General features: G+C 36.9%; 1 pseudogene; it reads right to left on the reverse strand.

Moving 5' to 3' along the window:
- Positions 1 to 13,789: 13,789 nt before the first annotated feature.
- Positions 13,790 to 13,929, reverse strand: LOC123784443 (U2 spliceosomal RNA; annotated as a pseudogene).
- Positions 13,930 to 14,166: the final 237 nt, after the last annotated feature.

Here is a 14,166-nt window from a genome sequence, read left to right on the forward strand (position 1 = left end):
TTTCTTTCTTTCTTTCTTTCTTTCTTTCTTTCTTTCTTTCTTTCTTTCTTTCTTTCTTTCTTTCTTTCTTCTTTCCTTTGAGAGAGCTCATGCATGTGGGCAGTGAAGTGGTGCAGAGGGCAAGAGAGAGAGAGAATCTTAAGCAGGCTCCATGTTCTGCACAGAGCCCCATGCAGGCTCTATCTCATGACCCTGAGATCATTTAAATCAAGTGTCATTCACTTAATGGACTGAGCCACCCTGGTGCCCCATGTGTGATTCTGAAAGTAGTTACAATAAAGTGAATTTCTGTCAGAAAATAAAATTTAAAAAAGTTTTCATCTGTAGATGAAATAATTTCTTTAATTATATCTTTATTCATAATTTACCATGAATGTAGAGTAATAACATTTTTTAAAAGATTTTATTTATTTGCCAGCAAAAACGTGAGAGAGAGCAAGTGCGAGAGAGTGCACAAGCAGGGGGAACAGCAGGCAGGGGAAAAGAAGCAGCCTCCCTGCTGGGCAGGGAGCCCAATGCAGGATTCAATCCCAGGACTCTGGGATCATGACCTGAGCTGCAGGCAGCCGCTTAGCAACTGAGCCACCCAGCCTTCCCGAGTACTAACATTCTGTTTCATTAGTTACTATAACTCTTCTTTTGATTAGAATATGTTTTGTTCTGTTTTGTTTTGTTTTAGAGACAATGCAAGGCCCACATGGGGGAGTAGGGACAGAGTGAGAGGAAGAGAGAGAATGCCAAGCAGGCTCCATGCTCAGTGCAGAGCCCCACTTGGGGGCTCCATTTCATCACTCGGAGATCATGACCTGAGCCAAAACCGAGGGTCGGATGCTCAACCAACTGAGCCACCCAGGCCCCTAGAATATGTTTTAAAAGAAAGACACTGGCTCATATTTTTCTTTAAAATCTTAACTATGAAATATCCAAACACACATTACAGTAGAGAAATATTTAATGAACAGACATACACTTAAAGATATTTAACACCTATTAACATTTGGACTAATTTTGCTACTTTTTTGTTGTTATCAACGTATTTATAAGATATCATGGCGTTTTATCTTTAAATATCACAGTATACATCTACAATAAATTTGAAAGTCTCTCATATAACCACAGTACTGTTAGCTCATCTGAAACTTTAAAATCTTTTCCTAAAATCATCTACTTACTATCCAGTCCATATTCAGATGTTACCAACTGTCCCAAAATATATTTTATAGCTATTTTATCCTGTTATAAGACCAGCATCCATACAAGGAAGATGTATTGCATTTTTTTATGTCTCTTTAGTCCTTTAATCTAGAACAATTCTCACATGGGATTTTGTAATGATAGTCACTGAAGTACTATAAGGGGGAATACTTTACGATGGCGCTTGTACCCGTCATCTTGTTAGGGTGGTTAGCTACGGGACAACATTGCTGAGACCTCCTCACACAGAAACCCTGCGGTGGAGGGTGTGGTTAGCTGACAGCCTTCAATTGCTGTACATTCGGGTTTCACCTCAGCTTTCACTCAGTGGCCTTAACTCTCTCTTGCCAGGCTCCTTCTACCCAATTTCTTGCGTATCTAATTCTGTCCTGGTGACTTTTGGAGGTCCTGAAATGATTAAAAAAAATTTAAAAATGGTGTGAGGAATTTGGAAAATTATCTTTGCACTCATTCTGGTTTCTCTCTTATACGCACACACACATACGTGTATGTACACATATACATATATATATTGAAAATATATGGAAATAAATGGAAAGCAATAGCATTCTATTGTATTTATTATATTTAACATTTTCCATTTTATTGTCATGGGACACTAAAGTAATGTATAACGGTTTAGTAAATTATTCTCAAATGTGGGGATCATGACCTCCCCCTGCTGAGGGGTCCTATGTATATTATCACCCCACAATTAGAAACCACTAATAAACAGTAAATAGTTCAGAATCAAATACTGAATGGTAGCACTTGCTATCATCAGGGGAATGCCATTGAATTAGGGCTCTGTTTTTCTAATATGTTGATGAGAACAAAATTATATGAAGTTATTCGTTAAGCTTCAGTTTTTGTTATAGAAATACAAAATGTGGGAGATTCAAATGTGCTTTTAGTTCCTCGTGGGATTCAATTATTCATTCACTCACTCATTTATTCGATGAGTTTGTACTGGACTGGGAAATATTTGCAATTGTTTGATACTTGTCCCAATCCTCAAGTGGTTTCATGGAATGAATCAGCGTGGAAGAGGAATGAAGCTTTGGGAGCTTGGAGGAAGGTTGTAGGAATTACAACCAGAGACAGCAGAGAAAGCATCCATCTTTGCTGCTGGACTGTTTTGCTCTTTGGATACCACCTCAACACCCAAGGGCCCAGTAAGTATGTGCACCCTGGATTCTACAAAAAAACACAAACCCACCCACGACCTCCCTCTCCCAGCCACACTTCAAGCCGGACCCCAGACCACCTCCCCGCCAGCACTCCACCATGGACAGTCCTGTTTTCACCTTACAAAGATGGCATTGCGGGATCGCTGCAAACTTTAGACGGGTGACTGAAACATCGCCTCCATCTGTAATATGCTTCAGGGCAAAGGTGAAGATTTTCTTGACCTTTCTATCAATGTGGCGCAGAATACATCTATTACCCACCGTCTGAGAGACGTTAGCAACACAGAAACACTGTGCAGCGAACAGACATACTATTGTGACATGTGCTGCAGCACAAAGGAGGCCCAGAAAAGGATGAGAGTGACAAAGCTGCCCGTGATTTTGGCCCTGCACCTAACGCAGTTTGAGTACATGGTGTACACAGGCACACCAAGCTGTCTCACTCGGTGGTCTTCCCGCGCTGACTCCGGCTCACAGCACTTCCAGCGATGCCGTGAACCTGGACTGCATATATGACCTGGTGGCCGAGGTGGCTCACTGTGGCAGTGGTCCTAATGGTGAACATTATTTAACTATTGTGAAGAGTCATGGCTTCGGGCTTTGGTTTGATGATGACATTGTAGAGAAAATGGATGACCAAGCTATTGAGGAATTCTATGGCCTGGTATCAGATATATGAAAAAAATCAGAATCTGGATATATTTTATTCTATCAGTGAAGAGAATAACTTAAAGAACTACGGGACTAATTAAAATGGGGGGGAAACGTTCCCAGCAGTATTACGTGGTTTCCCCGCAGACTTTCCTCCCCAACAGCCCACCAATGGTATGACACCAAGTGCGATGGTCTGGCTGTGTTAGACTTTTTCTCCCTTTGGTTTTTTACATGCAGCAGTTATGGTTTTATTTGAGTCTGAGGTAGAGTTAACTGCAGTCAGATTGTAGTAAGATTTATATGAGTAACAGCTGCTAATTTTAGGATCGGGTAAATGCTCCACCACTGGCTGTGTCTGGCTGAATCTGAGTGACATTTCCTGCAAATGTCTACAGTCTGTTTTGGGTCTCCGCAGAACGAATGCCCTATCTGCCTTTCCGGAGTGCAGTTCAGTGCATTCCTTTAACTTGTCCTGGAAGCACCGCTACCCAATTTTGGCTGTTCTGCCTCTTTCTGACAAAAGGACAGAAGAATTGGGTAGATGTTCATCTTTTAGGGCTGCAACTATAGCTTTAAGTTTGTGCAAGTGAAAATGTTTAAAAGTGAGTATCCTCAAATACTAAAACCATCCTCCAGGTGGGACAGAATGAAGAGACTCACGCTTTCCCCGGGCTGTGCTCTCCCAGCCTTTAGAATCTCCGAGGCTAAGAAAGTAGGGAGCTCAGGGCAGGCGAAGCCAAGAGGAGGAAGCTTTCCCGCACAGTGAGAAGTTACTTTTCTTATCTTTCTGCCAAACCATGGGTCGGGAAAATAACCCTATGCTATTTGCTTTTAGTGACCCTACACTTCTGTGAGGTCCTGTGAGTTGTATCTGTCCTCTACTTGGCACTGCTAAGCTTTCCCGGGTGTCATTCCAGACCTGCTGGTTTTTGCAGTCTGTGGTCTCAGGGCTGAGACACTGTGGTGACTGCTTCTGGCACAGCTCTCTTTAGCTGGTCGGTTCCCACATGCTTCACTATTAGGAAGGACAGAGGCACTGCACCTTCACCACCATGGGCCACATTGTACAGCTGTTTTTTTTTTTTTTTTCTTTTTTAATATCAGTCTGTTTAATGAGGTGCTGGCGAGCCCCGGGGCTAATATGGAACCTTCCCCAGAGGGATTACTAGAGTTTGCTGGGTATGAAGGTGGGTCAAAGGAAGTATGAGTGGGTGGTTGGAAGAATGAGCAAAATGGTGATGTGTCTTTGGCTCAGACTCCTAGAATGCTTGACAAGACAGTTTTTTGGAAGGACCTCATCTCGCTATAGTTACTTTTACCTTATTCACTTTTGTTATATATGTATTTATTAGATCATTTGAGTATTGGTAACTTTTATTAAAAGGGTCCATTTGTGAAAACAACAACAACAACAACAACAACAACAACAAAACCCCCAAAAACAAAACAAAAAAACCCCACCAAAAATCTAAGGTAGACCAATCGCTGAATAGGGTAGTGAATGCACACAGCAGTCTGTACCAAAGAGGGACTTAAGTTTTTCACTATAACTCCATATTACATATTGGCTGAAGTTTCCAAAATAAAAGCAATACTATAAGAACAGAAGGTTCTGTATTTGGATAGGGTTGCATCTTTATAGAAAAAGTGGTATTTGGATCATCTGTTGAATGCCCCAAACTCAATTAACTGTCTAGAAATTAACACTGAAGTCTGGCCTGGGCAGCCAAAGCACATGTGATGGTTGTTACCTGGTATTAGCTGGTCCTAGCACCTTAAGCACTTTTCCTGGGAAACAGTAGCCTTCATATATTTGGCCTTGCACTTATAAAGCCATTAATCAAGGGAGAACATCTTACTCCAGGCAATTAGTTTTGACAATGGAATAGTAAATAGGTCCTAATTAATGACTTTTTGTAATTATTCTTCCCTATGTGGACATTAACTGGTGTTCAGGCGTTAATTGTGACATCAACATGATTGCCTATCAGTAAAAAGACCATTTTGCAGCTTAATTATGTATTTCAGGGACTCATATATCTTGTGGCTTTCAGAATCATTTTAACCAGACTTTCAGTCTTGGAAAGGACTAAGAAGTCTGAAGGAAGAATTCTCATTCATTTTCATTTTCTTATGCCATGTCCACCCAACTTGCCTTGCTTCATACCCCCACCCTCCTACCCCGGGGCAAAGATACATACAAACATTATAGGATCATGCTGTGCAGTACAGAAGCTACTAACCACAGGGTGAAGTTTAAATTTCTTAAAATTAAATAAAAGTAGAAATTTAAGATTTAGTCAGACTAGCCACATTTTAAGTGCTCAATAACCATATGTGGCTAGTGGCTAGCTACTGTATTGAAACTATAGATATAGAACATTTCCATTATCATAGAAAGTTCCACTGGCCAGCGTAGCGTATAGAGAAAACTTCATGAGGGCTAAGTTTTGTCTGTTTTGTTCACTGAGGTATTCCTATAGTCTAGAATATTGCCAGGCACAGAGTAAGAGTTCAAGAACTATTTTGATTAAGTGAATGACTGTCTTCTTTCTCTTATTTTCTCCTCATTTGTTTTGGGATTACCTAGAGACACAAACTTCAGAAATACCTGGAGACACCTAACGAGCACTCTCTGACAGGGATAAGAATGAACGATGGAGGTACTTACTCATTTGAGCTCTCCTCTCTATCTAAAGTACCAGAGAGAGTGCACTAATTAGGTTTGATAAAATGAGCGCTTCCAGAAGAAGATGGTATGCATTATTTTACCAATTATGACAGATTCATGAGAGTAAAAGGGCATAAAATATTGACTATAAAAAAATTCAGCAGGGATTTTGTTCAATTATATCAGATTACAATAATTTTCCACTTTTTAAAAAATATATTTGACATGTAACACTGTACAAATTTAAGGTGCACAACATATTAATTTAAACATTTATATATTGTAAGATGATTGCCATTGTGCTGATAATTAGCACCTCTACCACATTATGTAAGAGAACAATTATTTTATCACATCTTAGAAATGTCCTTGAGAAGACAAACTTCTTAAAAAAGGATAAGTTGATAAAAAATAAAGTGACGATTAGAAAGTGAGGGGAATAAAATTGACCAGAATAAGACAGGACCTTCCGGAAATGAAGTCCTATACTGATATATTTCATACACAACATACACACAGTGAAGATTTTATGGCAAAAAGTTTTAATAAGTTGTTTGATCCCTTATACTTAAATGTCAATTGGGAATTATAATAGTAATACTAACCATACATATAATGAAAGGAATAATGAAGGAAGCTGAACGTATCTGTAAGTGGCATTTTGCTGATATTAATTGTCAAAATCTAATACATAAATATAACAATGAGATGAAATGGAAGTTTAAGTGAATTACAAACAATGAAGGTAAGACTTATAGAATGATAAAGTGAGCGAGTTATCCAGTTCTCCTGTTCCAATTAGTGTTTGAGAGTGTGATTAACAATTTTTTAATAGTGTCCTTCAGAGCAAAATTATTTAGAAATATTATGATTTCTATCAATCAATACTATATTTATACTTTAGCGAAAATGCAAGTCAGATAGTTTTTTTCTATACCATGTAAAATTTGGGTAATATGAGTGGGTGATAGATTAACATACAAAACAATGTCTAAATATTAACCAGACCAAATTCAAATGTATAACATTCAAGAAAGGGATTCTCACAGTTGTGGTTTAAGGAAATATTTAGCTCTGACTTAATACCAGAGAGTACAATAGCCCGAAGCTTAGAAGCAGGAGTTAATCAGCACAAATGGTCTTGGCTTAGAAGAGGACTGCCTTGGAAACATATGTTATATCTTAGTCCTCTGGCTGGGCTGCTTCCATTTCTCTGTTTAACTTAATTCATCAACGAGTTATTAAATGCCCATTTGGTTCTGGAGGCTGTACTATGTACTGGAGACCCAACATTGTACAAGTTGAATGTGATGATCCTTGTCCTCAAAGAGCCTGAAATCTATGGAGGAAGATAGATAATTCAACATATTCTTAAGATAATTGTACTACTACTTCTAAGGGGAGATTGGTATGGTCTGACTGGGTGAGTGGGATGGTTGAAGTTATTAAGATAATGAGAACTTATTGTTTATGTAAAATATTTACCTGTGCGTCAGAATTTGCTTAATGATTTCTAAGCACTAATTGTTTACATTACACAATCTGATTTATAATGGAGACCAAAGTGCCATCTATTAAATGTGACATTGAGAAATAAAGATTGGGTCTCAAATGTGTATATTTCAGTATTTTGAGAAGATAATAAAAATATTAATCTAAATCCTCAAAATGGAATTATACCTATTGATCATATGCTAGATGTTATAATGAAAAATTAACTTGCATTCCATAAGTCTGCTAATTTTAAATATTTAGGAAAAATTCATGCAGGCTGAGAATTCTTGCCCCAAAGAGAAAATGTTAGAAGTTAAACTTAGTTTTATTGCTTATTAACTTAATGTAAAGTTTCTTATGCTACAATCGACTTAAGTTAATCTTCAATTTTTATAGTGTTTGGTCAATGTAGCATAACTGCAGAATTCACTTATATTCTAAGAATGTCCCAGTGGACTTTGAGGTGAGCAGAAACCTGGAAAGTTCACATTGCACTCCACAACATTGCCTCTTAAAGCTCTTCCCAATTAATAAACCCAACATTTAACTTTAGGAGCATACTAATGTTGTAACACATTAGGGATGAGCTACCCACTCTGGTTAAATTAAGAACTGACCTACACCCTTTTCCCAAGGTTGAGCCTAACCACTGGGAAAGAGTGATTTCACTGTTAAACCTATGCAGACCTAATTAGCTCCTAATTCTAGCCAATGCCAGTGCTGAGAGTCCCTGGGATAAGTCAGTCCTCCCTCTCCCCACCCAGAGACAAACTAGCTGGACTAGAAAAGTTTTACAATCATAAGAGTTGGTACTTCATAACAAAAGGAAAAAAAAAAAAAACTCTGTGGAATTCTTTGTGGGTAATCCTAGAAGAAATTTGATTTTTATCTGAATTATATTAATAATTGTATGTGATACCTCAATAGGCAAATAAAACCTATCCTTCAGTTTTTCGCCTCCTCTAGATACTTAGGGAATTTAGGAAAAAATTATTTTCTGTAGTTAAATTACTCAACATGTGGAACACATTTTGGCCTCTGTTATCTTGACTAATTCAGAATATCTGTGACTTCGACAACTCAATGTATATGAGGGGACAAAATATCCTGATTTCTGAGTCATCTAGTAGACATTTGATTTGCGTTTTAAAATTTTTGCCTTGTATCCCATTAATTACCTTAATTTTACAACCCACTTTATACATGAGTTTTCTGAAAATTCTAGTTCCTATGAATTTAATATTTCAGGGAAGAGTAGATATCTGTTTATGTTGCTTCACACAGAGCTCACTTTCTCCAGGCTGTTTCATGAAAACTGCTTGTGAGTACTGTGAAAAATCTGTGAGGTAATTTACCCTAAACTCTGGTATCATTACAATACAGGCATACCTCAAAGATATTGTGGGTTTGGTTCTAGACCATTGCAAGAAAGCAATTATCATAATAAAGCAAATATCACAATAAAGCAAGTCAAATGAATTCCTTGGTTTTCCAGTACAATAAAAGTTATGTTTACATTATAATGCAGTCTGTTCTGTGTGTAATAGCAGTATGTCTAAAGAGAAAATGTACATACCTTAATTAAAAATTACTTTTTAAAAAAATGCCAATCATCTGAGCTTTCGGTGAGTCATTATCATTGGTCACAGATCAGTATAATAAACATAATGAATAAGTTTGACATATTGTGAGAATTACCAGAATGAGACACAGACATGAAGTGAGCAAATACAGTTGGAAAAATGGCACCAATAGACTTGCTCAACCCAGAGTTGCCACAGACGTTCAGTTTATAAAAACGATGCAGTATCTATGAAGTGTAATAAAGTGAAACACAATAAAATGAGGTATAGCTGTATATACTATTACATTGCCCAAATCAAGTGGTTTTCAGATCATGGGATGCATTTCAGGCTGGTGACTATAGGTAGAAAATTGAATATTAGATGGTTGGGGATAGAGGTGGTATGGTTCAAATTAATTTTCTCTCTGAAATTTCACTTGCTCTAAAATCTAGCAGATGCCCTCCAAGAACCATGCTTCTGTCATCCCCTTGATAATTATTTGCTTTGCAACTAAATATTTACTGATTTTTTAGTTCCTCTGCCAGAGAACTTCAACAGACATTCAGTGTGATATTTAATTTCTGTCAGTCCACTACTACCCAATACATTGTAAGCTCCATTAATAAGAAAGCTTTTAATGAAATTTGCTTCACCTCACTTCAGATCAGTTCAACAGATCACTTAAGTGCCTACGGGTATCAGGTATTAAGATACCATATCCTTGGGGCGCCTGGGTGGCACAGCGGTTGAGCGTCTGCCTTCGGCTCAGGGCGTGATGCCAGCGTTATGGGATCGAGCCCCACATCGGGCTCCTCCGCTAGGAGCCTGCTTCTTCCTCTCCCACTCCCCCTGCTTGTGTTCCCTCTCTCGCTGGCTGTCTCTATCTCTGTCAAATAAATAAATAAAATCTTTAAAAAAAAAAAAGATACCATATCCTTATAACTCTAGCAATGTGCTATTATAGAAACTCAGGAAATTGTCGCTGAATGAGTAAATTTAACTGAGGTCATTAATATAGCAAAGATTCTTACATAATACATTAAATGTTTATAATAACTAACATTAACATTATTATTTTTAATTGTTAGAGTTTTTAGTATAGCAACAAAAGTAAATTGATCAAAATGGCTCTACCCGCAAGGTCAGATGATTTTCTCTTTCCTACCTAAATTAGCACCTCTTATTCTCTTATGGGGTGAGATAGGTTAGAGATGTTTTCCGACAAAGCCATAAAAGTTGGGTTTCCTCCTCTCCTCAAAGTTTCTAAGCGTACATGGATGGGTGTGTATGGCCTTTAGTTGTCCGTGGGGACAGACGGACCTCAACTGTGATTATCTTTCCCTTTAAAGCAGCTAAGTCAAAATGGAGAGAGAGGGAGGAATCAGGAGGTGATTAGGGAGAGAGCAGCTCTACCCTCATAAGCAAGCCTCTGAATTCATTCTGTTTTTGTGGCTGAACAAGGATCCTGATGCGGGACTCAGTGTGGGACTTGATCCCAGGACCCTGGGATCATGACCTAAGCTGAAGGCTGATGTTTAACTGACTGAGCCACCTAGGCGTCCCCCAAGATACCCTTTCAAGCCTACTTCTCATAACTCAGTTTCTGAACTTTCATTGGAGGATTAGGACAGTGAGAGACGGACTCCTCAACCTCCTCACGCACAACTTAGACCAGAGTATTCACAGCCAGATCATGGAGAGTCTTCTTGTATACCTGCAAGTGCTATCGGGGCCGTTATCTTTCCTTATCCAGTAAACCGTGTCTGCTAGCATTTTGTTCTTATTGCAGAATTGTGAAGAACTATGAAAACTCTGGGATTTTAACCTACTAACAAGCTAATAAGTGAGCGTGTTCCAATTTCATCAGTGCTGACAGAGACAAGCTCTTAGGGCAGAGATAAAGGACTTTATATCTCAAGTCAGGCAAGCAACATGTGCATCGGCATATTTCTGGCATTTTCTCTTGCCTCCAAGTCCTTTGAAGGTGATGTAAAGGGCTTAGATACCTGTATATGCAGTGGTTTGAGTTATAGGGTAGGACTATTGAGCTTCAGGAGCCCTGTGATTTGGAAACCAAAATCTTTTATCCTGGCATAAACACGCCCCTTCTTTGCTCTAAAGGAGACACTATCTTCTGAGACTTGTCACTATAGAAACATCATTGAAAATATAGCCTGGGACAAAGGATAGAGGTAGGACCCAAATTTTTTTTAAATCTCTTGAAATATGTATTATCTAAATGTATTATGTACTTAAAAAAATGAAAGTTGAAAAACCCATGTGAAAGTAATAATAGTTTCAAGCAGTTCCTGATTTTAGTATTGAAGATTTTTCTGCAAAAGTTTATATTCCAGAAATATGGTCCCTAACTGAACAGAATAATGTTCCTCAATTAACATTCCAAAAAGATATATTTACTTTGCCACTTTTCTTATGTCCTAACATATCAGGAAAGAACCTACTGTATTCTAAAACCACTGTGATAAAAATACACTTGCATAATGAGATTTAAAGATAAACCTACCTGTAAATATTTTGCCTATACATGTGTGTGTGTGTGTGTGTATATATATATATATATATATATATATATATATATATATATATGCTTTAATTGTGTAGTAAACTGTATTTGTTTTTATGATTTAATGTAGGTTTAATCATCATATGTTAGTGTTTTGGCTGTCTCTGTAAGTCCTAAAAAATTTTCCTTACTAATATTGTTATAGAGAGGTGGTTCAATCTCATGGGCCCTAACTCAGAATGAAAGTAATATTTTAGCATGCAGAATTGGGCCACTAAAGAAAATATATCTTTTATAGAACATTTTATTAGTCAAGCTTAGTCCTGTCTAGGCTTGTTGCTCATTATATTGCATTTTCTCATATCTCTTATTTAGGAAGCAATGAAAATTTTGCCTCAGGTATAGAAAAAGAAATTAATGTACATAAGGAAAAGTCATATTGTTAGAATATGAAATATTTACAGTGGCATCTTAAAGTTATGTGACTTCCTATCACTAATAAGATATATACACCTACCTCAATGCTAATATGCGTTAGAATGATGAAAGTTGCACGAATCATAGTATAATTGGATAATCTGTCTTTTTGTCCCTACTCTATTATATTAAAAGTGGGGCTTTTTCCTAATGCTTTAACAATTCTGTGACAGAGCCTAGGACAATGCGTGATTAGATGGTATGTCAAATAATCATACATGTGGACAGTCACTACTAAGATTAAGGTAAATAGTTATATATGCAGTTAATCTAACAGGCTATAGGACTGAAAATCAAATATAGCAAAGATTGTATAAAAAATCTTATATTAACTTAAGACAGTGAAAATGGAATTATTAAAATAGCAATTACATTTCTATATTCTTATATAATTTTCATGACTAAATTATTTTGAGAAAAAAGTAGATTTGTAGGAAAATATGTTTTTATTTTTTAATTATCCTATTTATATAAAACATTTTTTTCTTTGTCAAGGACATATGTGCTTGTTCAATAATATAACACATAAAATAATTTCCTTTAAGGATATTTTCTTGGTTTTTACCTAGAATTGTGACATTTATTGTAATTATGATGAACACGAAGTGAATGATACTGCTTGAAGAAAATAAAATCATCCCTAAATTAATTTTGAGTGAAATACTACTTTTAATAGTAAAAAGTTAGTATATGTTATGCCTTTTTGTATTAGATGAATGTAACTTTATAATTAAAATTTTGAACCATGAGATAAAAGGAAAATAAAATCTATGAATGTCTACTTCTTTCACAAATAAACCATTTCAGTTGACTATCATGCATTTATGTTTTAAATCAATCTTTAAAAGAAATTATATCTTAAAACTGCAATCCTGATTTTATAAAGATAAAATATATATCATACTTAATGTGATATAAATGTGATAAGTCTGTACATCATTCAGGAACTATTCCTTCTAAACATTTGGTATAGGGCAAAGAGATGTGGGATGTGAATGCTCCCTTGATTGAAAAAATGCAGAGGGAATATTTAAGCAAAGAAATTTCTTCAAACAAGGCTAGATTTTAGGGCTCTTACCATGTCTTGAAAACCCAAGTTTTCTTTCCCTCATCTCTTCTCAATCTCTTTTCTCTGCATACCTCTTCACTGTCCTTGTACTGTACAGGTGTGCATATTTTTCCACCTGAAGCTGTACTTTGGCATATTGATAATTTTAGGCTGATTATATTTAAGAAACTGCAGACACAAGAGAGCTCTGAAAATCAAGTAGAAATTACCCTTTTGTAAAAGATATGTACATGAGATCTCCATTTGTAAGGGTGTCTCCTCAGAGCTGTACCAGGGAGCAGAGAGGGACTTTAAATTTCTAAAAACTTATCGATGGAAAAGTCATGAACTTAAATCTGTATAAAAACCTTACTTTTACTTCCTATGCTTTTCCTGGTAACCGGCCATAATTGACTCCTCACCCCCTACATCTTTTTCTTTTCCCCAATATCTTCTTTTGTCCTTACCTGAAGATGGTATTTAAGGTGATGGCTTCAGCCATTTTGGGGAGTTATTCAGTTTTCCTGGGTCTCTCCCATGTATACAGGAGATATATGTGTTATTAACATTTTGTTTGATTTTCTTCTGTTAATCTGTCTCATGTCAGTTTGGTCTTAGACCACCTGGAAGAACCTTGATGGATAGGGAAAAATGTTTCCCATTCAACAGTATCAACTAAGCATTTTCCACATTTCATCCCTTACGGTTTCAGGCATAAATTCACAGAACTCCCAAGCACATTAGAAAAAGAAATCCTTTCCTCGAGGTTACCCAGCTGCAATCCTACAGATATGTATGATTAGACTGACTAGAGTCATGTGACCATCACTGACTTGTAGTCAGAAAAGTGGGATATGTGGGTTGCGAAGGGCAGAGTCCACTGCCTACCTCAGTTAAGACAGTGAGGGATGGGGGGCAGTGCCATTTAAATCACAGTAAGTGGAGAATTATATATTTAATTGGGATTATATGATTGGGAATATATAATTCCCTAAGGAAAATATAGGTTCATTCACAAGGTGAAAGGGAAATGGTATTTGAATTACAAAATCTCAAATGTTTACTCTAATTTGTTTCTACACTTGATCTTAGCCAAAAGGCCGAGAAGCGATACTCTAATTTGTTTATAAAATAGGAAGTTTAATGTGAAAGAAATTAGAGAAAGCCATCACTGATAGGAGAAACTAGATAAGAAAATATGATACAACAATTCCTGTGGTACATTTGGGTGATGGGGAGTATCAAATCAAACTGGATCTGAGAATTTCTTTGCTGGGAACAAGGATCAGAGTGGCAGAAAATTGGATCAAAGCTAGTTTAAGGAAGACCTGGAAAGCTTTATCTCATTA

The sequence above is a fragment of the Ursus americanus genome, chromosome 4, assembly GCF_024610735.1.
Source record: "Ursus americanus isolate L20-20 chromosome 4, mUrsAme1.1.p, whole genome shotgun sequence".
Classification (NCBI taxonomy): Eukaryota; Metazoa; Chordata; class Mammalia; order Carnivora; family Ursidae; genus Ursus; species Ursus americanus.